This window comes from Tenrec ecaudatus, chromosome 1 (assembly GCF_050624435.1).
Source record: "Tenrec ecaudatus isolate mTenEca1 chromosome 1, mTenEca1.hap1, whole genome shotgun sequence".
Classification (NCBI taxonomy): Eukaryota; Metazoa; Chordata; class Mammalia; order Afrosoricida; family Tenrecidae; genus Tenrec; species Tenrec ecaudatus.
Genome location: NC_134530.1, coordinates 122466838 through 122490722, shown reverse-complemented (window position 1 = coordinate 122490722; position 23885 = coordinate 122466838). Strand labels below are relative to the sequence as shown.

Genomic DNA, 23885 nt, shown 5'->3' with positions numbered 1-23885 from the left:
AAAGTCTTGTGGATCCAGTGTCAGTGGAAGCATCGCAGTGCTGGCATGGGTCTCCACCACATAGCTCACTTGGGTCTCAGCATTTGCTGCAAGTGGCTTACCAACAGGAAGTGGAAGACAGAGGGGGTGAGGATGTAGGCCACCTCTTCTGATGGCAGAAGCAAGAGAAAGGAAGTTCCCAGAATCTTCATGAGAAGGCCATGCCTACAGGTGGCATCATCAGGTTGTGACCTGATGGAAAGGCTAGACTCCACACCTCCACTCTTAATACCCTCAAGTTGATCTGAGATTATGTAACTACCACAGTAGCTTCTGAAACTTCTGCTTGAGTATTGATAAAGGTCTCAAACACAAACTTAACCAGTTAGCTATCGATCTCTGATAAAGACTCCATTCTTAGAAAGCAAAGAGCAAAATGGAGCAACTATAGGATAATGATCTTATATGTGTTTTTCATTCTTTTTAGTTTCAGATCTTCAAAAATGAAAGTATTTTAATTGCCCCCAGATACAAGCAGTATTTTTGTTTTCTTTTTAAATACGGCATTTTAAATCTAGATTAGGTGTTTTCTGTCCACTTTAACTGGGATCTCATGGCTATTTGATTCTGTATGTGGTAGGTACTGATGAAGAACTTTCAAATATACTTATCCATATAACTTGAAAAATATTTCATCAAAACACATTTGCTGTCGGGGTACAGGTCTCCAACACACAAACAGGGACTCAGGAGTGAATTTGCGATTGTGGAAAATTATACAGACAGATAGCAGGGCAGAGGTGCTCCGTGTCCCTATGTCATGACCAAGAGAGTGAATATATTTTTCAATGGGTATATATATAATAGAGATTACAGATATTTCAAAAGGCATACACATCATACAGCAAACATAGTACACAGTTAATGGGTAATATCATAAGTGGGTAACAAGCAATGAAGTGAGTCATCTTATATGAATGATTCATCTTCTATGGTAGCTCCTTTCTGACAGTTCCTTTATGGGGGAGCTAATGGAGGGGCTGTGTTCAGTCATGAGAGGATAATGTGTATTAGGAGTTTTTTTTTATATCTCATCACCGTGAGGGCCTTCCCCCATCAGGGACTTCAGAGCACCAATTGTGAACACAGAGGCTGTAGCTGTACTGAATCCTTACCCAGTCCCTCCGCGTGCACCACTGTGGTCCTCATAGAATCATTGGCATCCCCAATACTGAGCTCATCTCAGCAAACCATGTCATTCACGGCAGAATTAGTTCACGCACGGAATAAAACTGGAGAATATAAATCACTTGTCTGGAAGTGCGTTGTGCTGTGCAGGCTTGTGCACCGCTGTGCTGCTACAGCGGTGTCACCCAGAGTTAATGGTGTTCGGGAAGGCATCCAGACTAAGAAGAGATTTCAAAGAAGGAATTGGCTACCACTTTGGAGGAATTAGCCACTGAAAATTTATAGGTAGCATCAAACCTTGGCAAATACTGAAAACCTCATGGAAAGAAGCAGTACGTCGTGAGAGATAGTGCCAGAAGGAGAATCCCTCAGGTCAGAGGCACTCAAAATGTGACTGAGAAGGAGCTGCCTTCTCAAAGTAGAGTTGACCAAACAGACTCGTCTGGAGTAACTCCTCTGGAAGTAAAGCCTCTGCGACGGTCATTTGCTGATAGAGCACAACTCACAGCCACACTCCAGGCATTCAGCAACAAACTCGGAAGAAGAGAATCCCAGTAGGAGGCAAAAAGCCCCAAACCAGGATCCTAGTAGGCCTTTGCTTCCTCTGAAAGATCTAGGACAGAAAATTCCCTTACCTACTACTAGGCCCTGTTGATTGCTAGTCATCCTTGGTGTTCCTGGGTCTGCAGCTGCAGCCCTCCACTATCTGTCATCCGCTGCTCCTCGGTGTCCTGGATATTCATAATACCTGCTTATAAGGGCAGCAGTCATTGGGATCAGGGCCCATACTAATCAATTATGATCACATCTTAAATTATTACAACTTCTCAGTTTTTATTTTCAATTAAGGTTCCATTCTGAGGTCCTGAATAGACATGAACTTGGGGGACACTGTTCAATTGGATACAGACAGACTGGGAGCACCGCTTTAAATAGGCAGGACTCCATACAATGCAAATAGAAAGCAAACTACCTCATCCTTTTCCTTGGGGCTGCCCCATGCTCAGGAGAATTGTGTACCCCATGCACTCTTCTTATGAACCCTAACACTCACTCATCCCAACACCTTCTTCAAAAATGTCCCCCTGGTCTCTGCAGCTTCAATACTCATACCCTCCAGGTATATATAGCAAGCTGAGGTTTGTGAAGACATATTTCTGGCAGGCTGCCAACATGGTCTAGACCAGGGGTCAGCAAACTATGGTTCATGAGATATATTTGGCTCTTTGGGTGTGTCTATGCAACTGAAGTAAAATGAAGATGCAAATAAAATGATCATAATTTCATTTATAGTATTACTTTAAATTTACCTTTATTTGTAAACATATATTTATGGCTCTTGAATAATTTTTAAATCATTACTAGGGACAGGGTTGGCTCTTTCATCTTAAAAGCTTGCGAGCTCTCGTCTTCACCCTTGCTTTGTCATTAGTGTTTTCTTGGCGCCTGTTGCTTTCTTTTCAGCCTGTATTCCCAAGTCTTCAGCTAGAACAGAGGCTACAGAGAACTGTGATTGCTAACATTTTACAACAGGAAAACATCATCTAATTCAGAGGTTTATCTCTCATGCTGTAGTCAGCTGGTTGACATGGGAATAAGTACTGAGACTCAAACTCAAGCTCACAGACACCATGAGAAACGGTCAAGGCCCTAAGGTGAAGGACAGGGCAGAGGCCGCTGCATGTCACATACCTGCCCCAAGGAAGTCATCCTCAGGATGAGGAATCTGAGTCGGATTCTGAAAAGGAGAGAGTGCAAGTCAGAGGAGTGCAAATCAGGACAGGTTTCTACTGCCTCCTTGTTAGCGAAAAGCAAAGAAGACTCAAAGCAGTCCTGATGAAGATCAAAGACTACATGTTTCAGGATGAATTAAGTTCAGCGTAAAGAAAAGCACAATCTCCCAACTGGACCAATAACTAGCATTATAATCAATGGAGAAAATATTGAAGTCGTCAAAGATTTCATCTTTCTTGGAACCACATCAATGCTTATGGAAGCAGCAGTCAAGAAATCAAAAGGTGTGATACAGTGTGCAAAACGGCTGCCCCAAATCTCCTTAAACTGTTGAAGAGCATGAATGTGCTTTTGAAGACTAAAGTGTGGCTGACCTGTACCACGGTACTTTCAATCACCTCCTACTCATGTGAAAATGGAACAATGAATAAGGAAAACCAAAGAAGAGTCGCTGCCTTTGAATTATGATGCTGGCAAAAGACATTGAAAGGACCCTGGACTGCCAAAAGAAGGTGCAGCGTGAATGCTTCTTGGAAGCAAGGATGGGGAGATTCCATCTCACGTACTTCGGACACATTGTCAAGAGAAACCAGGACCTGGAAAAGGACACGATGCTTAATAAAGTAGAAAGTCAGTTAAAAAAAAAAAAAAGAAAGACCCTAAATGAGATGAATTGACCCTCATGGCTGCAATGATTAGGTCGAACAGAACAGCCATTTTGAGGATGACCCAGACCAGACAGTTTGCTCTATTGTACAGAGCTGACTATGGACAACATAACATGTGAACTATTGATACTGAAAATTGGCTCGCATATTGCCTTCCAGATTCACCTTCTGTTTCTTTGCTGGGTCTCTACATATTCTGAGATCACTGACAATGGACTAAAATTTGTCTTTCCTTAAACCTACAATGAGTTTTTATTCCTCTACGCCTTTGGGCACTTAATGCCACCCCATCTACTTAAAAGGGCCAGTTCCCAATTTCCCTACTAGAATCCTACCTTCTTCATAAAACTTCCCGTATTAACATGTTACTTCAGCATGAATTTCGCCCTAATCCCCAGACCTCCTTTCACCTGCCTCTACTACAACCCTGAAGTATTCTCCAAGAAACTAGAACGAGATGTTTCCGTGTTTGCAATATTGTCTATGACTAAGGCTGCTACATTTCTCTCCATATCATTGCTCAGCTTCCTCTTAATGAGTAAAATGCCCCATGCTTTCTGGGATGTAGACATGATGTTAGAGACCTGAGCAGCCATATTAGACCATGAATGAGACAAATGCCATGTATTGAAGATGATAGAGTAACTAACAAAAAGAGTGACAAGCCTGGGTCTGGCCTGCTTATGAAGCTGACTTTGCTCAACCAAGAGGAAAACACTTCTTTTCTTCTAAATTCACTGTTTTTGGAATCCTGTTTCTCTTAGCCAAATTAGAATCATTATATCAGTCCTTCTTCATAATCAGTCACACGATGCACTACAGCAATAAGCTCATTGAAGAAGTGAACTCCAGTAGGTGTCAAAAGTCTGTAAGACCCTAGTGAAACTATTTTGTGGATGATTTGGACTTGACCTTCCAGGAAAATTGGAAGTTATCTCAACTACATAATATCTAGTTTGATATTTTAAATGAATTAATGAAAGTTTTCCATGAAGATGATTTTATTCCCTTTACCTTAATAAAAGATGTCCTCTTTCAAATATCCACAGTACTGAATTTTAGTAGTATTTTATCCTTTTGTTTTTAGTCACTGCCAAGTTGGCTCCAGTGTGTAGAGCGATCCTACATACAACATAACAAAATGGTTCCTGGTTCTGCTCCATTCTTCAGGATTTTTTGCATGTGCAGACTTATTGCTGTGACTATTGGGTCAAGCTATTTAATTGAGGGGTTTATCTCATTTTTGCTGGCCCTCTAAATATCACTGCATCCTACCCCCCCTTTTTAAGGATCCCTAGTGATGTAGTGGTTACGAGTTGGGCTGAAATCCACATGGTTAGCAACAGGAAGCCACCAGCAGCCCATGGGAGAAAGCCTGGCCTTTCTCCTCCCGTAAACAGTTCAGTCTCAGAAACCCACAGAGAGTTGATGGCAGTGAATTTTGAGACACCCTTTTTTATGATGGCTTACAAGCTCATCCCATACGCTTAACTATTTCATCAGCTCCTTGATGTCAAGGTTTTATTGTTCTTGTTTGGCTTTAATCTAAGTGAACTCCACCGTACCTCAGGCATCAGCAGGCATTTGCAGGATTGCTTTTGCACCAACGGAAGCAATGGTTAATACCGAGTGTGCACACGTATGCACACACACACATACACACATACATACACACACACACATAAACACACATACACACACACATACACACACATACACACATGCTCACAGACACACACACACACACAGAGAAATGATTTCAACTCCATCTTCACTTTTCAGTCTAGCCCAGAGTAGGATCTGAAAACTCTACGTGGAACCGCCTTGCCTAACTGACTCCCAACTGCTGAAAACATACAGAAGGTAGACAAGCAAGCACCTCTAGATGTTGATCTGCAGCTCAAAGCTGAGGCTTAGACATGACAGGGTCAGTGCACTCAGGCGGGAGCTCTGGTGCCAGCTCCATCCTACAGAAACTAAGCTTGTTTCTTCTCATTGTTAAACAAAGTATAAACCCACCTGCTCATCCTGAGCAACTGTTTTCAGTCAATAATTAAGTAACTTTAAGGTCCCGATCTATACAAACTTATCAATATTTTCACTGAAAAGCAATCAATAGAGACCGAGGGAAGCATCCACGTGAACCCTTTTAATGGCCACGTTTGGGTTGTGAGAAGTAAAGGAATTGATTAAATGAGTGGCCAATATCGGCCTGCCAATGCAGTCCTCATTTCACTTTCATAAACCTTCCAACCAACCCAGTAGAACACGCTCCCCTGGCGTTACGCTACCTTGATAAAGTTCCGTTCTCAATGTTCTGCTCAAGAGGGGGCATTCGCTTCTAATCCGGCGAGAGAGTTTCTGAGATACTACTTTTGTTCACTAACTGTGAGTAAGCATTGTGCCCAGTGCAGTTCGTGAATCATCTCATTTAATAGCGACACAATCCTAGCAGACTGTGGGCATCCAGTCAGTTCCGATTGGTGGAGCCCCTGGGTGTTCTAGGGCAGCACTCCGCTCCATTTCATGGCTGTGACTTTTCAGCTCTCCAGCACGCTCTAACCACCTGCTTGTCGGTTAATGGCCCCGTGCTTAAAATGATGTGTCACCCAAGAACTCCAACAACCCCTTATGTATGTGATTATCATTATTATTCCCCACACTGAAACTGCAGGGCTGAAGATGTAGCAACAGCTGAGCATCTTAACCTTTTTTTACCACCCCCAGACTCAGAAAAGTGAGATGCCTGTGGCAAATCACAATAGCTCAACAGATAAGATCCAGTACCTCTAGTCTGATCCAACCTCCTGTCAAATTAATCCCAAGCCAAATCAACTGCCAGTGAGCCAATTCAGACTCATGGCAACCCTATGTAACAGAGAAAAAAAACCTTTGGGTTTTCAAGGTTATAAATACTTGTAAGAGTAGGACACCCTATCTTTCTCCCAAAGAGCAGCTGGTGAAGTTACACTGAGGACCTATCTGTTAGCAGCCCAGCTGGTAGCCCACCCTGCCCCAAGGGCTCTTGGTAATCTGCTGGATTATTGGACTCGCCCTCCTCACCCCTGTGCGCCCTGCTGCACAGAGAGGAAGTGTGGGCCACCGTAAGAGCAGCTGTCATATAAATTATCCCTTTGGACTCCATTTACTTATTTCTGCCTGAGCCCCTTGTTGACATCCTTCGGAGAACTCTGGAGATTTGTCCTCGGGGCCTATCAAAGCCACCAGCTCTATCATCTGATTGAGTTTGGTTTCCATTCAGCTCCAAGACGTACTGGCTACATGGTCTGGAGCAAGTTAACTCTTCTAACTGAGCTTCCATTTATGAATTCACATGTTAGATACTATGATATTCCATGGGTGCGTTGTGAGGATTAAATGAGAGTATCCACACAGAGCAAGGTGGTGCACACAGCAGTCATTAATGTCGTTTGGGAAGAAGCTGCGTGGAAATAAACGTGCCGGGAAGATGCTCTGGTTTGGGATGCAATTGACAATGCAGGGTGGCTCTAAAGCTCCTCCACAGCAGGCTGCCGTGTGCTTGTGTGCCTCGTCCACAGGCCAGGAAGGTTTTGGAGTTGGTTGCCAGATAGAATGTAGCACAGCGCCATCCTCAGCCCAAGCGCACTATTCAAAACGATTTCAAAAACTAAAATACACTTGAACATCCTATTTCTGTGACCTTATTTTGTGTTTTAATTATATCTCATAAGATTTAAGAGGGACTCTCACAAATGTAATGTTCAGAGAAAGCAGGCAGCCAGACAGGACTGTATGACTCCATTTATAAGAAGTTCAAGAGCAGGCCAATCTCATCTATGGCGATAGAAGTCAGATTAGTGCTTACCCCTGGGGAATTGTTATTGAGTGAGAATGTGCAGAAGGGAGCCTTCGGGAGGGCTCGAAATATTCTATATCTCAGATTGGGCCTGGGTCATGAGCATGTACACACATGTGAAAATTCATCGAACTTTACACTTAAGATTAGGACACTTCACTGTCCTTATCTCATACCTCAATAAAAATAGAGTTATTTTAAAGTCACTCATTGTATTTATCATCCAATTGAGTGGCTTTTTCTGTTCTTCCCACCTACATAGCGCTCTGGAGATGGAGTTGGGTACCTCCAGAGACAATAGTGGGGAAAGGCCAATAGAAAATACTCAAAATGAGGTGGAAAACATGCTGGGGGCCCAGTATTCGAAGATGTAAACACAGCCTGGTGACTTTGAACATAGTGCCAGTCCTCAGCTTCAGAATCCATTTGGTGGAAGTTTCCTATTTGCCAAAAAGAAGTGAAAAATCTTTGTCCAGTCCCAACTTCAGAATCTATTTAGATTCTCTCTCACGCGCGCTCTCCCCCCACCCCTCACTCCTTCTCTCCCTCCCTGCCTCCTTCTCTCTCTGTGTGTGTGTGTGTGTGTGTGTGTGTGTGTGTGTGTGTTCCTTTCTTTGCAGGCAGCTGTACTAACTGGGCTCCTTTTTCCCTCTGGGAGAAGTGTTTTCTCAACGTGATGTGGTGCACGTTTGGCAAATAGTCTCGATGTCGGAAAGCTTTGGCCTGCATCCTAACATTTCACTGAAGAAAATCAGAGGCTGTGGAGTTCAAAGGGCCCTTAGCAGGAGCAGTCCTCCAACCCATCTTCGCCCCTGTCAGAATCCCTTTCTGTAGCCTCCCTGACTGAGGACCAGGATATGACAATGAAGTTTAATTAAGACACCCTGAGAGTTTCCATCTTCTTTGCCACTAGGTCATCTGAGGATGTGAGAGGCTGGAGGCTGGGTATGGGCTGAGAGAAGAGAAGAGCCGCCAAATCGCTTTTATGTGTAATCAATACAGAGCGATTCCACAGCAATAAGAATTGCTACATCTCCCCTTGGGCTCTCTGTGTTGGCTTCTGAAGCCAGCCACATTGTTTAGAGTAATTCAGTGCTGGATTGTTGGAAACTGGCATGTCAGAGAGATGGGAAAGTTGCCCTGGCATTTGAGGTTCCCTTTGCCCATCAGCGGCAATGGACATTGCCATTACATGTGCCCTGGTCACCAAGGACACTTTTGTCGCCCTCAGCTATAGAAAGCTTCTGGATTCACTTTCTGTCTTTGTAGATATGTTTCTCAAAAGTTCCCTTTAAAAAAGGAAGGAAGGAGGGAGGGGAGGAAGGAAGAAAGGAAGGAAGGAAAATTTATACATATTCTCTTCCATAACAGTTGAAACTTCCCTTTTCCGTTTTTCTCTGCCTTCGTTATGTAGTGCCGCTAGAACAGAAAATCACAAACAGGTTTTTATTTTTTTTATTTTAACAATTTATTAGGGGCTCATACAATTCTTATCACAGTTCATACATATATACATACATCAATTGTATAAAGCACATCTGTACAGTCTTTGCCCTAATCATTTTTTTCTCCTCTTTTCTTTTTTTACATTTTATTAGGGACTCATACAACTCTTATCACCATCCATACATATACATACATCAATTGTATAAAGCACATCCATACATTCCCTGCCCCAATCATTCTCAAGGCATTTGCTCTCCACTTAAGCCCCTTGCATCAGGTCCTCTTTTTTTTTTCCCTCCTTCCCCTTTCCCCCCTCCCTCATGTGCCCTTGGTAATTTATACCTCGTTATTTTGTCATATCTTGCCCTATCCAGAGTCTCCCTTCACAAACAGGTTTTAAAACAAGAATTTATGTCTTCACACCTTAGGGGGCTCAAAGTTCAAACTCAAAGTGCCAGCTTTAGAGAAAGTCAGTCTCTCTCTCTCTCTCTCTCTCTCTCTCTCTCTCTCTCTCTCTCTCTCTCTCTCTCTCTCTCTTCTGCTCAGAAGGAAGCTCTGGCAATCTTCATGTAGCTTGGCAAGTTTGCCTCTCTCAAGTCTTGTTTAACCTCTTTTATATGTCAACCAGATGGACTCAGGACCCACCCGTCACTCAGTGTGTCTCATTAACATAGCAAATCCACTCCAAAATGGGGTTACAGCCACAGGCCTCCAAACTCCAACCTCACTGCCATCAAGTCTGTGCGGACTCATAATGACCTTTCAGAGACTGTAACTGTATACATGAGTAGAAAGCCGAGTCGTTCTCCTGTGGAGCAGCTGGTGGGTTCAAACTATGAACCATGAAGATTGTAGCCCAATGTGTAACCACTAAACAAGCTGCCAGGGCTCCTACCATGGGCATAGGGTCTGATTGGCAGCACATATTTTTGGTGGACACAATCCAATCCATAACATTCCACCCTTTGACCAACAAAATTCTGTCTTACATGCAAGACACATGCACCCCATCACATCTTCCCCAAAGTCTTAAATCAACTCCAAGTCTTAATCTCATCTTCTGAAACATATGAGTAGGGGTGAGATGTTTATGTGTATTTTAATCCTAGGGCAAAATTCTTCTTCATTTGTTAACCTGTGAGATCTAGACTACAAGCTATATATTTCCAAAGTACAGTGATGGCGCAGATACAGAGGAGACACATTCCCATTGCAAATGGGAGAAATTAGAAGATAAAAAGGGATGGATATCAGGAAACAAGCAAGTCTAAAACCCAGTAGAGAAAATTGCATTTGTTTTCAAGGCTTGGAAAGAAGAGTCTGCTCCTCGAGACGCTCTGGGCAATGCCTACATGCATGGAATTCGCTGCTTTTGCCACGCTCCCAGTCATCCTGCATCAGCTGGCTTGAGAGAACCATGGAAGGCCTTTGATCGGCATAATTAGGGTGTCAGATCACTAACACCTCTAGGGTTGGGAAATTGTTCTCCGGGAGTCTTTACTCATCTATGACCTAACCCAGCCTCCAATAGTTGGTGATGTTTCACCCACATCTAGAATTCACGGGCCCGGGAATCAGAGGGTTGAAATGGGAGTGATACTGTTACCCTAGTGGCCATTGGTCAACCGTTTGTTTCCCATCCCCGTGACTCGGTGCTGTGCTGGCCCAGAGGCCTTCATTCCAAATATATGGGAAGGCTACTCCCATCTGCAAATACAACACCGATTCCACTGAAATGGAAGTTTTGAAAGCCACCCAGCCACTTGGTGGTCATCATGCCCATGGATCCTACCTGACAAGGAAGTTACCATGCTGGTTGGTGCAACTGAGCCTGACTACTAAGGGGAAATAGTGGTGGCATTACATACTGGAGGTATGAAGGCTTCTCTGGAATACAGGAGGTCCTGCAAGACATCTCAGTACTATTACGCCCTGTGATTAAAGTCAATGAAGACTTACAGCAACCCAATTCCAGCATGATTCTTAATGGCCCAGACCCTTTATGAAGGATTTGGACCTTCATTCAAAGAACCACAGCTCATTGAAGTACTTGCAGAGGACAAAGAGAAAAGGAACAGGTAGTAGACGAAGGTAGTTCTAAATACCAGTTATGACCATATGACCAGTTGCAGAAACGAGGACTATAACCATTGTGAGTATTCTTTCCTTGTTGTATTGTACACATATGTGTCTGGATACGTATATACTTGTATATGTATACATATTCAAAAATAGATATGTCTATATATTTCAAATAGCTCTTCTTCCCTTTGTTATGCCACTACTTATTGTTAAATATCAATGGGTCTTCCACATTGTCTGTTGTACTTGTGTTGCTGTTGCTGCTTGTTGTTAGCTGCCATCGTCACAGCGACCGCATGTGCAGCAGAAGGAAACACCGTCTGCTCTTGCACCAGCCTCACAATTGACCTTGTGTTTGAGTCCATGGTTCTTAATCCACCTTCTCGAGGGTCATCATCTTTTTCACTAACCCTCTACTTGACCAAACAGAATGTCCTGCTCCAGGGATAGTCCAGGGACTAGTCTTTCCTGACAACATGTCTAAAGTACATTGGATGAACTATCACTGTCTTTGCCTCTAAGGAGCATTCTTGCTGTATTTCTTCCAAGACGGAGAGTTATTTTGGTGGTACATGGTACTAGAGTAGTCACCGGCACCATAATTCACATGCATCGATCCTTCTTCAGTCTTCTTATTCAATATCCAACTTTCATGTGCATATGACGTAATTGAAATTACCATGTCATGTTAGTCCTCAAAGTCACATCATTATTCATGTTAGTAGCACCATATTAGACACACACATGACTTTATTATTGCATTTATTTAGAGATTATGTGTGACGTGGACAAGTGCCAAGTTGGCAAGTCATAGACGGTGAAGGTTAACATCTTGTGTCGATTTAGCTAGGCTATGATTCTCAGTGGTTTGGCAAATAATTATGCAATCAACTTTATTTTTTGACATATATGAGCAGCCAATCAGTTTAAGGAGAAGTTTCCTTGGTAATGGGGTTCATATCCAATATAAGAGGGAATACCGAAACAAACACACACACACATTAAAATAAAGCTCTGCTGGGCAGAGCTTTTGTAGTATGCATTTTTCCTGCTAGATGAGCATACAGCAACTTGCTCTAAGTTGCACCCAGTGGCGTTATCTGGGAAGGCTCTCTCTGGTCACAGTCAAAATTTTCATAAAATCAGCTTCCCTCGAACCTCATTTTTTTGTGATAGCCAATTTAAGAGAACAGTGTGTGGCTATGAACTTTTGCTTCCTGTTCAGGAAAGCTGCTGTGGTATTGAACACAGGTTACCAGACAGTGTTTTGAGAAAAACACAAGTGTATGAGTGTCTTCCTCATTTCAAAAAAAAATGAAATGTCAATTGATGACAAACCTCATTATGGATATCTGTCACCTTCCCGAACAGATGAAAATGTCAACAAAATTCCTACCCTTGTCACAGACTGACTATGGACTATGGGGAAGTTATCTTGACTATCTTGGAGCTCTGTTCAGCAAATTTTAATGGAATATTTGGCAATAAATGGGGTCACTGCAAACTTTGCGCCTCAGATTCTGACGAACCAGAAAAAAGAGTGTCAGCTGGAAGCATGCTGTGCTTTGGGAGACCAGCTCTGAAGAGACCCAGACTTTTTCCCAAGGTCGTTACTGGTGAGGACACATTGTGCTGTTCCTATGACCCCGAAACCAAATATCAATCAAGCCAGTGGAAGATCCAATTGTTACCTCGCCCCCCAAAAGCTCGTCAAGTGAAATCAACGCTCCTTTGTTTTGTTTTGTTTTTTTATGTGAAGGGGATAGTGCATTTGGAGTTCATTCTAACAGCTCAGACTGTTCATCAAGCTTTCTACTGAGAGGTTCTCAAAAGATTGTGTAACAGTGTGTGACAGAAAAGGCCCGATTTGTGGCAGATGGGGGACTGGTTTTGCCACCATGATAATGCACCTGCTCACGCAACCATCTCAGTGCACCAGTTTGGGGCAAAAAACCAACATGCCCCTCTTGCTCCATGCACCTTACTCACCCGACCTCGCTCGGTGTGACCTCCTTTTCTTCTCACAAATGAAAAGGGGCATGGACAGACAGATCTGATGATGTAAAAGACCTGAAGGAAACAACAAAGGAGATGCTGTCACTCATCCCAACAGAGGCGTTTTGAAAATGTTTCCAAGGTTTGACAAATGCATTCAGTGTAATGGAGAGCAGTTTGAAAGGGATAAGGTTGTTCTGTAAAAAAAAAAAAATTTTTAAATACATAGCCTTGGAAAAAAATTTTCAGTGTTTTAGGTGGTGGTGGCAGGGAGCCCCTCATACATGGCTGTCCTATCAAAGCTTATTCTCTACCTTGAATCTGACTCATCGTCCTTTGATTTCTAGTTCTTGGGCTGGGAGACAACAGCCTGCTCTCTGACCTGCTGATTTGGAATTTGCTGACCTTTGCAAGCACACGCATCAGAAGAGGCCTCCAGCCTTTTACCTGATACATGGATCTGGACCTTGCCAGTCTCCACAACTGTGTCCACCATTTACTTGAAATTGTGTTTATATTTACATATATTTACAATTCACTTGGCTTGCTCTTCTAGAGAACTCAGTCTAAGACACTACCCTTCTTGGAGCTGTCTCTCCCCTGCAGAGCAAAGCTGAGAAGTGTTCGCTTAGGCTCTGGCAGAAAAGACTTTCCATGCAACAGAACAGAAACTCTCTAACTACAAAAGTGAATGGAAAATTGCACAGAGCACTTACTAGCAGCTGATGGGTCCCGGCTATGAATAATTATTGATCTGCAGAGTCTAAAAGTTGGATAATTATGCTTGGGAGAGTTCAAGAGACACAGTTTAGAGAAAAGTGGATTGTTTCTGGGTCTAGAAAACGGCCTAGTTAATATTTATATAGCAAAGGATAACAATGGATCGTGTGCATCAGGTATGAGTGGATCTCATATTTTGGTTTGGTTACAAAGCAGGCTAGAGTAGTAATTTAAACAAGTATAAAAGTCATTCAATCTGTAGAGAAGGAAATTCGAGTTGAAATATCTATGAGCATAGAACAGCCCCTGCCCCCACCCCAAATTACATGTGGAATATCTGCCTATAACTCTATCATCCCCAAACTTGTTTACGAGGCATTCAATGCCGCACAGCGCTGAAAACAGAGCAGCCCTTGCTTCTGCATCTGTGATAGAAGTATAATAAGGAGAGGCCCAAGCACCCTTCTAGCTGAAAAGCGAGACGGAGAACTAGCATTTCCCAGGGACGGATTATGAATGGTGCATCACGCTGGGATACGAGTAGCAGCAGATTTTGAAATGTTTTTTAGGATGACATTAAACAGTGGGCATAAATAACACAGCACAATGCCCATTTAGAAGATTTTCACCAGATTGTCGCTATTTTAAACAGGATGCGCACACATACAAATTCATAGGTTTAGGCATACAGCCACACACATAGATGGGGGCTTCACTTCCTTTTTCTTTTGTAAGATCCTCAAACCTTTCAGTTTAAGGTTGAAACATTTTTCTCATTCCCTCAGCTAATAAATAATTAATTAATGATCCAAATATATGGGAAGATAAAAGGATCTTTAAAAAATCTTTCAAAGTCAGTCAACATTTGGCTGAAAATACTTCCATACCCTTTTCTTTACGTAGATATCAAACATATGCAAAAATACACACTTACTTTTACATAAGTTGTAGCATCCTGTTTATACATTTTGAAAGCTGCTGCGAGGTAGATCCATATTACCATCTTCATCTGGGGACCCAGAGCTTTAAGAAAGCTGAGACTCAGAGAGGTTGTATAAACATTTCCCCAAGTCAAAGGGGCCAGGTTGAAATGTGAACTTTCGTCCTGTTACTCCAAACCCAGCCTCCTTCCATACCAAAAAGAAAAATGAGTTGTACAGTAATCCCCAGTAATTGAAAATTTCCCTGAAGAGAAACTCTATTGTACACAAATTTACTTCTATAAACCATTTTAGCAACTTGCTTCCAGTACACATGAATGGCAGGCCTGTCACGTTGGGAATAATTTTAAAAAGAGACAAGCAGGGCTTGGGAATAGAAAGGGGCGGTAAAACAGATGGCAGAGAAAAAGGAGAAGATCTTGCGCAGCCGCCTTGGGAAAGATTAGGGAAGATGAAGGAAAATCATTCCAGTCTTAGAACTGCACCTCTCTCCGAGGAGGGGGCAGCGCTGTGTTTAGGAGGAGCTGGCAGCAGCAGGGGAGTTCTCGAATGGCGCAAAGGGTTAATTAAGCACACAACTGAGAATCATGATTGAACCCTTCCAGAGGCACTGCTGAAGAGATACCTGGCAGCTTTCTTCTCCAAAATCTCAGCCTTAAAAATCGAATGGGGTGTTACTCTATTCCACATGGGGTGTCTGAGTTGGATTACTCCAGGACAATGGGTGTGTGCTGCGTGCTTGTTTGGCTAGTCCTTTGTGAAATCAGTCCCAGGGCGAGCCTGAGCAAGGGAATCCTGAACAGCACGCAGAGAGGGGAATGTTCACTGCAGCCGAGGGGGCGGGGAGGGCGGGGGTCCGGGGGACTCATGCGGCCAAGTGACTCCTCTCTGATTCTATCACAGAAGCTATAGAAAAGGGCTCGCAGCCAGAAGGCTTTGGCTGGTCCAGAGGTTAGAGAAAGAGAATCAAACCAAAGAAGCCAAACTCGCTCCAGGGACTCAGTGCCAATCCATAGCGACCTTATTAGAACAGGAAGGGTAGACCTGTCCTTGTGGGCTCCCAAGACTACAGCTCTCAATGGGAGTGAAAAGCCCTGTCCTTCTCCCAGACTGAGAAAGACACCCCACATGTTACCCTGCATATTTCCTTTAAGGAAGCAAAATGGCTCTCTTCTTGAAATGGTGGAGAACAGTGAGGCTGGAACTTGCAATTAAGCTAGACAACATAAAGAGAATAATTATATTATGCATTATTATCTATTACTAATTTTGGTGGAAAGTCATTGGTTGGCTATATTTGGTGTTTGTTTTTATGATTCAGTTTTTTTTTTCATAGGAAGCCCTTTATAAGAGCTTTCCTTAGAATATTTCTGATTATTGCCCTAATAATTCTATTTTCTCCCATAAGATCTTCAGTTCCTTAAAAACAAATTCTCTTGTCACAGAGGTTTCCAAACCCCAAAATCCACCACTGGAGAAATTCTTACTAAGTCGTAATATATCATTCATCCAGACCCTCAAGATATGGAATTTACAATAATTGCATAGAGTTGCTTGCAATTTACTTTACCATGCAATGAATAAAATGAAAGCAAACTTATAGGTACCCCAGATTATGAACTAATTCCACTCCTAAATCTGTCTTTTAAGCTTACTTTGTATGTAAATTAGATACAGTTCATATCTAATGTCAGTTAGTCAAAGGTTTGTTTTACTAATAGTGTATAGTACTTTTCTCTCATTAAAAAAAAACATTAAAGAAACCCATCCAGATACACTAAAACAAAAATAAAACAAACAATGATGTTTTGATACACGTTGCAAAATAACATGTGTTCATTATTATGTCCCTAAAATTTAATGTAATAGGCTTTACCTGGGTTGTTTACTAACTATGGGTTGTATGCAAGTCAGATATTTGTAACCCAAGAACTACCTGTATATTAGATATGTCAGGAGAAGGTAGAGTTCTGGACAATCATGTGGTTGTCGTTAGGTGCTATTGAAGTGGCTCCGGCCTATTGTTATCCTATGCACCACAGAACGAAACACTGCATGGTTCCCGTGCCATCCTGACAACTGTTCCTGCCCTTGAGCCGATTGATGCAGCTCTGTGTCAATCCATCTCATCCAGGGCCTTCCTGTTTTTCCCTACCCATTCCTACAAGATGTCCTTCTCCAGGGACTGTTCTCTCCTGACATGTCCAAAGTATGGAAGACAAACTCTTTCCATTCCTGCCTCTACGGAGCACTTTGGCCTGATTTCCTCCAGTACAGATCACTTTGTCCTTTTGACAATCTGTGGCACTTTCAATAGTCTTCTCCGGCACCACAATTCAAATACATGCCTCATCATAGGCAGGCAATAAAAATGTGTTGGAGGAATGAAATGTTACTCAAGCTATACTTAGAGGTTTCAGCAATGGTTACTGCTAATTTCCCGTGTGCTCTAACTTGTATTTCAGTGGTTTGGATGGATCAGAACTTTTCCCAGTGACACTGGCCATCAACTGGAGTCATTATGTCAAAGATAGCTTCATGTGCATTTAATGCTCTGTCACCATTTTGAAAGTCTTAGGAATGTGATCTTTGAATGTACGCTTTTTACATGTGAGACAATGGAGCAAGTGAATGAAGTGAGGAGAGACAACGAGTAGGTACCCTCCCTTCCATGCTGCCCTGTGTGCATAGAGCATTTGTGATTACCCAGAGCAAGGTTCGGTGGGCTCATATGCGTGGGAGTTCATTGCTCTCAGAGGTAAGTCTACTCCACCTACCACTCAATATGCAGGAGCACTAACCACCGCAGCAATCGTTTCCTTTTTTTCTATGTCATAACTTCCTCTCAAAACTGAACATGTTTGGCGCACAGACAAGGTGTTGTGACATTGTAAGAAACACAGGTGACAAAGAAACTCATCATACCCATTCTTACCCCCCTTTATTAGCCCATCAGTTAGGTGAAGACCATGACAGAGAAGAAGAAAGCAATACAGGAAAGCCCACGGTTCCCTTCCCTTCCAGTTCTAGCTTTCTTCCCAAAATAGGAGGTGGGGTGTTGGTTTGTTATGTTCCAATGACCTTAAGTAAATATCAAATCAAAACCAACGTGCCATATCAAGAAAAACCTTGAAAGAAATCTTTAAAAGTTGTATATTTTTGTAACTTTAACAGCACTTATTCCCTACATTTTGAACAGGAGCTGCACATTTTAATTTTGCACAGAGCCTAGCTCATCATGTAGGTAGTAGCCCCAATGAACTTCATCTGTAAGTAAAAATAACTGTCTTACTCCTACTGATTGACTCACTGTCCCCTTCATGTGACAAGAAATGAGCACTTTCTATTAGTGCTAGAACTGGGCCTACAGTGGTGAACAAACTGGCATGCTGTCTACCCCCACCGCGCTCCACCGTCTAGTTCTTGAGGCAGAATCTACTAGAAGGCAGTGGGCTTGGTTTTTGCCCTAGGGTTTGTTTGTTTTTGGTGGGGGGGCATGGACAGGGGCCCGATATGCTTTACCAGTTGTCGGTGGGTTGATTCCAAGTCATGACAATGCTAAGTGTGCCAGAGCACAACTGGGCTCCATAGGGCTTTACTGTAGACCTCCAGGCCTCTCTCCTGAGGTGCCTCCAAGCATTCAGCTGAAAGCCCAGCACATGAACCCTTTTCCCTGCCCAAGAACTCCATATTTTATTATGCTGCAATTCAGATGTGATTTTTTTTCACATTGGTTCAAAATGAGTGATGTTTCCTTTTCTATTACTTGTTTGAGAAAAGTCCTCTCACTAAGGTGCCTCCCAACCATCTGCAGCAGTGATGCTAGAATCGTGTTGAACCAGTGACCACATGGGCTATGGAACTGAGGATGCGAAAACACGTGAGGAAGAGCAGGCTGAGGTCCAAGTGACTGGGTTTTCACATCGGTCTCGTGTGGTGCAGTCTGCGCCCTTTTTTGCACCAGTTCTGATGTCTCACCCCTGTGGAGATGACAGTGACACTGCAACCACTGAAGTACTTCATGTCTGTAGAGCTGCCTTCTTAGCAGCAAGAGTCCAAGCCAAGAGAGTGCAGGATAGATCCACAGATGGGGGTAAGTGGGTAGAGGAGAATGGTCAAGTAACCACCAAGAGGGCAGATTATCCAGTAGAACTAGCCATTGGTTTGGATTTCCTCATCTAGGAAATAAGGGTTGAGTAAGATGATTTCACATATCAACTAATATCAGTGTTTTCTAAGTATTTTGTCTACTGTCTTCTCAATCAACTCGTACAACCCACATGGCACTGTCTGGAGGTCAGGGACATGTCTCCTTTGGTACTTGGGTCCCCATTGCATGACATGGTGCCTGGCACACAGTAGGTACTCAATAAATATTTATCACATGCTTGTTTCTTCAGGAACTCCTCTGTGAATGGATGTTGCTTTCCATTATCTCTGCCCGGAGAATAGAGGCGGAACTCTCTGGTAACATAAAAAGAGAGGGTGAGGGGGTGTATTCTAATAGTTGATGACACAGAATACATTAAAGCAATGCTCAGTCACCATACATTAAGTCTTTTTAATATAGCTTTTAAACAGCTTTTCTTATTAGCCAAATGAAATACAGTAATCCTTTAACTCTCCTGTGTCAGATTATCAGCTATTTCGAGTAAGTGTTAACATTTCTGTCACTGGCAAAAGTGAATTATGTTTTCCTTCCAAGCTTGCATCAACATGCCCAACAAGCAGGCTGAGCACGCCTCTCTAATGGGACAGTGTGAGGTGCCACCGCTTGGTGATTATGAAGCAGCTAGGCAACTGGTGGAAGGGGCATGCCAGCTCCACCCGTCAGGCTGAGGCGTGATGGAGTCTGACAGGACAGGGACATGCTTACAGGATGAGTGAATGAATGAATTGGAGTATTATCCAGGGTCAGTGATCAGGCTCCTATAACCTTCCTGGCTCTGTTCTATAAATAGCCCTCATGGAAGATCCTGCATGTTGTTATCCCTTATGTATTTCTGTTTCACGCACATCGACAATGCTGGAGACTCCGATCACTCTGTGAGCAAACGGCCATCTTTTGAGAAATCTGAAGAACTCCTCCACCAGGAAAATTCGAGTGGAGGACACAAAGCACTCATTTTGCTAATCAGCTGCCCCAGAGAAAATCGGGAAGTGATCGCATGAGCGAAAAGCTGCAGGAAAGAGTTCATCTGTCTTAGCAAGCCTGTGTCATCGGCCCCCAGAGCACATTTCTTGTCTGTTCTCCTATTCCGCGTCCCTGCCCGTGAGGCCCGCCGCTGCATGCTCACACCCTCAGGATGCTCTCCCTTCTGCTTGCAGGGATAGCCTGTCTCTTCTATCTGGAGGACTTCCACTGGTCCCCAACGGAATGCTGGCCCAGGAACTATTCTACCCTCCCCACACCTCTCCCCCCAGACTTTGCACTGACGCCTTCCAGACCTTATCCTGTTGATTCGTGTGTGATCTGGCCCCTTCCATCAGACAGCAAATTTCTTGAGATCTGAAACTAAATTGTATTCTTCTTTGAATCCCAAGTTGCTCTGGCATGTACTTAAACCCCAGTAGCTGTTTATGAAATCAATGATAACAACGACACTACTGACAGTGTCTTAATTTTCCGCGTCGCAACCCTGAGAAGTAAGCATCATTGCTTTCATTTGCAAGGTAGGGATCGAGCATGAGAGCTTTCAGATAACCTCTCTGAAGGAATGAGCTGATGAGAGGATATGCAAGGTTGAAAAACCAGTGTCTCTGACTCTGGGATTTAAATCCTTTGTGTTGACACAACAGTGGTGCAAACAGTTAAGCACTTGACTACCAACTAAAACATGGGAGGTGTAAACCCACTCTGGGGTGCTTCAGAAGAAAGACCTGGCCATCTGATTTCAAAATTATCAGCCCTGAAAATTCTATCGAGCACAGTGCTACTCTGACACATGAGGTCACATGACTTAAACCCACTCAACAGCAATTGGTTTGGTTTTTTATGCTGCTTAATCCTCTGTCTCCAGATGATAACTGATTAGCATTGCATAGCATTGGCATTCCTCTAGTAAATGTTTTCATATAAAATTCTTATCAAGTTCTACCAACACCCTTATGAAATGCTGTCTTAGCTCCTCCACAAAATGACGCTCACTTATGACAGCCTCTCCTTTGTGACCTTTCCTCCCTTGGGACACATGCTGATCTAGGAAGCAGGAGCTCAGAGAGGTGACATGATTATCCCAGAGTCCACTGAAATGGCATATTCAAATCCAGGTCTGCCGCCTTCACACCTAGATTCATACAAAGCGGTGGCATCAAAGAACTGTGAAGCACTGAATTCTGCGGCACAAAATTTACAGTGACTGGGCTCCACCGGCCGCTCAGCTTTCCAGAGAGCATCCCTTGATGCTGAGGGTTAACGAGGAAGACCCCTCTGGTCCATGCTTGTGTGGACCCATGCTTGCAGGAGCTGTTTTGCCCTCTTGATCTGAGGTGTGCCCTCTTTCTGGTACTTTTCCTTGGCCCTGTGCCCTCCTTCTCCACCCAGACACTTGAAGCGCAGACACTATTTAGGAAATATCTATATGCACCTCCAGTCTAGTCGGGAACGCCAGCTCTCCTGAAACGGAAACGATTGAGTCTGAAATCAAAGTTCACTGGCTTTGCTTTCTTCCCTTTCGCCTCCTTTCTCCTCTTTGGTAAGTGTATCAAGAACCATTCTTTCTCCTTAGGACAGGGCAACACCATTTTATATCAAGTCAATTATCTAACAACAACAAGACTTTCTTCTCAGATACCCAATGTTGAGCCAATGCCAACTCATTGTGACATTACAGGGCAGGGTACAACTGCTTCTTTGGGTTTCTGAGACTTTAAAACTCTACAGGAACAGACAGCCTCCTCTCTCCCAAGGAGCCGCTGGTGAGTTTTAACTGGAGTGAGCAGTCTCATGCTTATCTATCCAACCCTGGGGCCCCACTAACCCATGGGAGCATGGTTGTGTGTTCCTTCCTCCAAAGGGTTAGTATTAATAGATAAGATATTGGTGAAGAAGCCCAGGCAGTAGTGCTAATTGTTGACTCCTCTGCCTGCGTGTCTAATCCCTTAGAAAGGGTTTGACTTTCTTGGTTACACCAAAAGCACTGATTCATAAAAACCATCTCAGATCAAGGATTCTCCGGTGGTGGTCATGAGCAGTGGCCATGCAGACAAAGCCATGTGGACCCATAAACATCTGGCTCACTTTAATTATACCTTCAGGAATTCCTGAGGTTACAGGGCTTCAGTGGCACTGTGTTTTAGCACTTAGCTCCTAATGGAAAGGTGGGCAGCTTAAGCCCACTAGCCCCTGTGTGGGAAGAAGACATGTAGCCTGCTTCTGAAAAAATGTTCCATCGTGGACATGTTACGAGGCAGTGCCACTGCAGTTGAGTGGGTAGTGGTTCTACCCTCTTCCAGAGCGTCACTGTGCATTGGAATTAACTTGATAGTAGTGAGGGATGTTTTTGTTTGTTTGTTTGGACTGAGTAATTATGGGCTGGAATTGGCCCAAAGACTTGGAAAATTCCCACTATTTAAATCATTCAAGACTATCTTCATATAATTTCATACCTATTCACTGCACAAAACAAATTCTTCTTCTTCCTTCCCCGAAATAGGACTGGAAAAGACCATGTACTTTGCCAGCCTCGATGCCTCTTTGCAAGCATTTACAATGGCTTTCTTGCACTAAGACAGAGACATGAGGTGATTCTCCACCTGCTTCCACAGCTCCAATTTGGATTCCTGCTCTGTCTTTGACTCAACGCCGTCTGTCGGTTGCAATGAGCCAAACACGCTGTGTCCTCCTCACTGGTTTTCCCATTGCGCCCAACGCCTCCCATGAATTCACTGACTCAGCACATCATATGGACACATTTCTCCAACAAAGGGGTTTCCTTCAGCTCAATAGCAATCATTGTAACACAATTATCCTCCTTAATAAAAATCACTCTCTTTTATGACTTGCTTATTATTGCCAGGTCTTGTGCTGAGTGCTTTATAAGTATTATCGTAGTAATTCTCACAATAAGTCTACATGGAAGGTATTATTTTCTTTCCACGAGAGGGCTCCATGAGATGGAGTCACTTATCCCAAATTATGCCAGTTATAATTGTTTATATTACCTTCAGACTAGATCCATGTGCTAAAACTAATGATTGTTTTACCGGTTCTTCTGGCTTGATGCTTATTTTACAGTATAGAGAAGTAGGCCACAGTCAAACCACATGGGTTCTTAGTGGCAACAACTGGCCATTAGCTCCAATGCTGCCTTGCTTTTCTGGGAAGGGGAAAGTTTAATGTTCAGAATTTTTGCACATGTTGAGCCAGGCCATGCTTAGGTTTAAAAAAAGAAAGAAAGAAGCTAATTAGATATAATTGTTGAAAGTGTGTGGTAGGTGGAGAACACATAAATGAGGATCTTTCCCCCCTGGAGGTAGTAGGAAGAGTTCGACTTGCAGTTTGAACTGGACACAGACCCCCAACTCCACACCTGAGCAGTTTTGTGACCTTGACTTTTTTGTACCCAAGTGCTTCATCTTTAGAAAGAGAAGACTCTTACCTGTTTACTAGAATCTTCAGGAGGATTAAATGAGCTCATGCTTCGAGAAGCACTGTGCACAATTCCTGGCATATATCAGATGCTATTGTTGGTTGTGACTGAATGTAATTTCCAAAGAACTCAGAAAAAAAATTAAATCTGAACGCAGATCTTGGTCTGTTTGTATGTTATTTCTCCAGCCTCAGATGTTGTCTAGAACTTTACATTCATCAGTATTCCCGTCCCTGTGCTTGTATTACGTGCCTATTGCAACATCGTTGCCATCTTTTATCCTCTGGGTTTTCTCCTGACATTAACCTCCATTTGAAAATACTGGAAGCTAAATTTGAAGGGAAAGTACAAAGTTCATCAAACAAGAACTCGGGTCAACGTTGGGAAACAAAAATCTTGCTTCATTGATATTTAGAAAAAGTTCCTGGGATATTCACAGCTGTTCTCCAGTGATTGCTATATCAAAAGAATGCCTCTAACCCTCTGCCCTGTTCATCAATTGGTTACCTATCATCTAAGTTCTTCTGCTAAACTAAGAGCATAGTATCCCTCAGAGAAGTTATTAATTATTAATATATATATATATATATATATATATATATATATATATATATATATATATATATATATATATATATATATATACACAACTCTTTCTCCAGCATGCTAGCATTTGGAGTTAGCCAGGTCTCATAAATTCTTC

General features: G+C 43.0%; 1 pseudogene; it reads right to left on the bottom strand.

Moving 5' to 3' along the window:
* Positions 1–1829: 1829 nt before the first annotated feature.
* Positions 1830–23885, bottom strand: part of LOC142434799 (prefoldin subunit 6-like) — an 82946-nt pseudogene continuing 60890 nt past the window's right edge.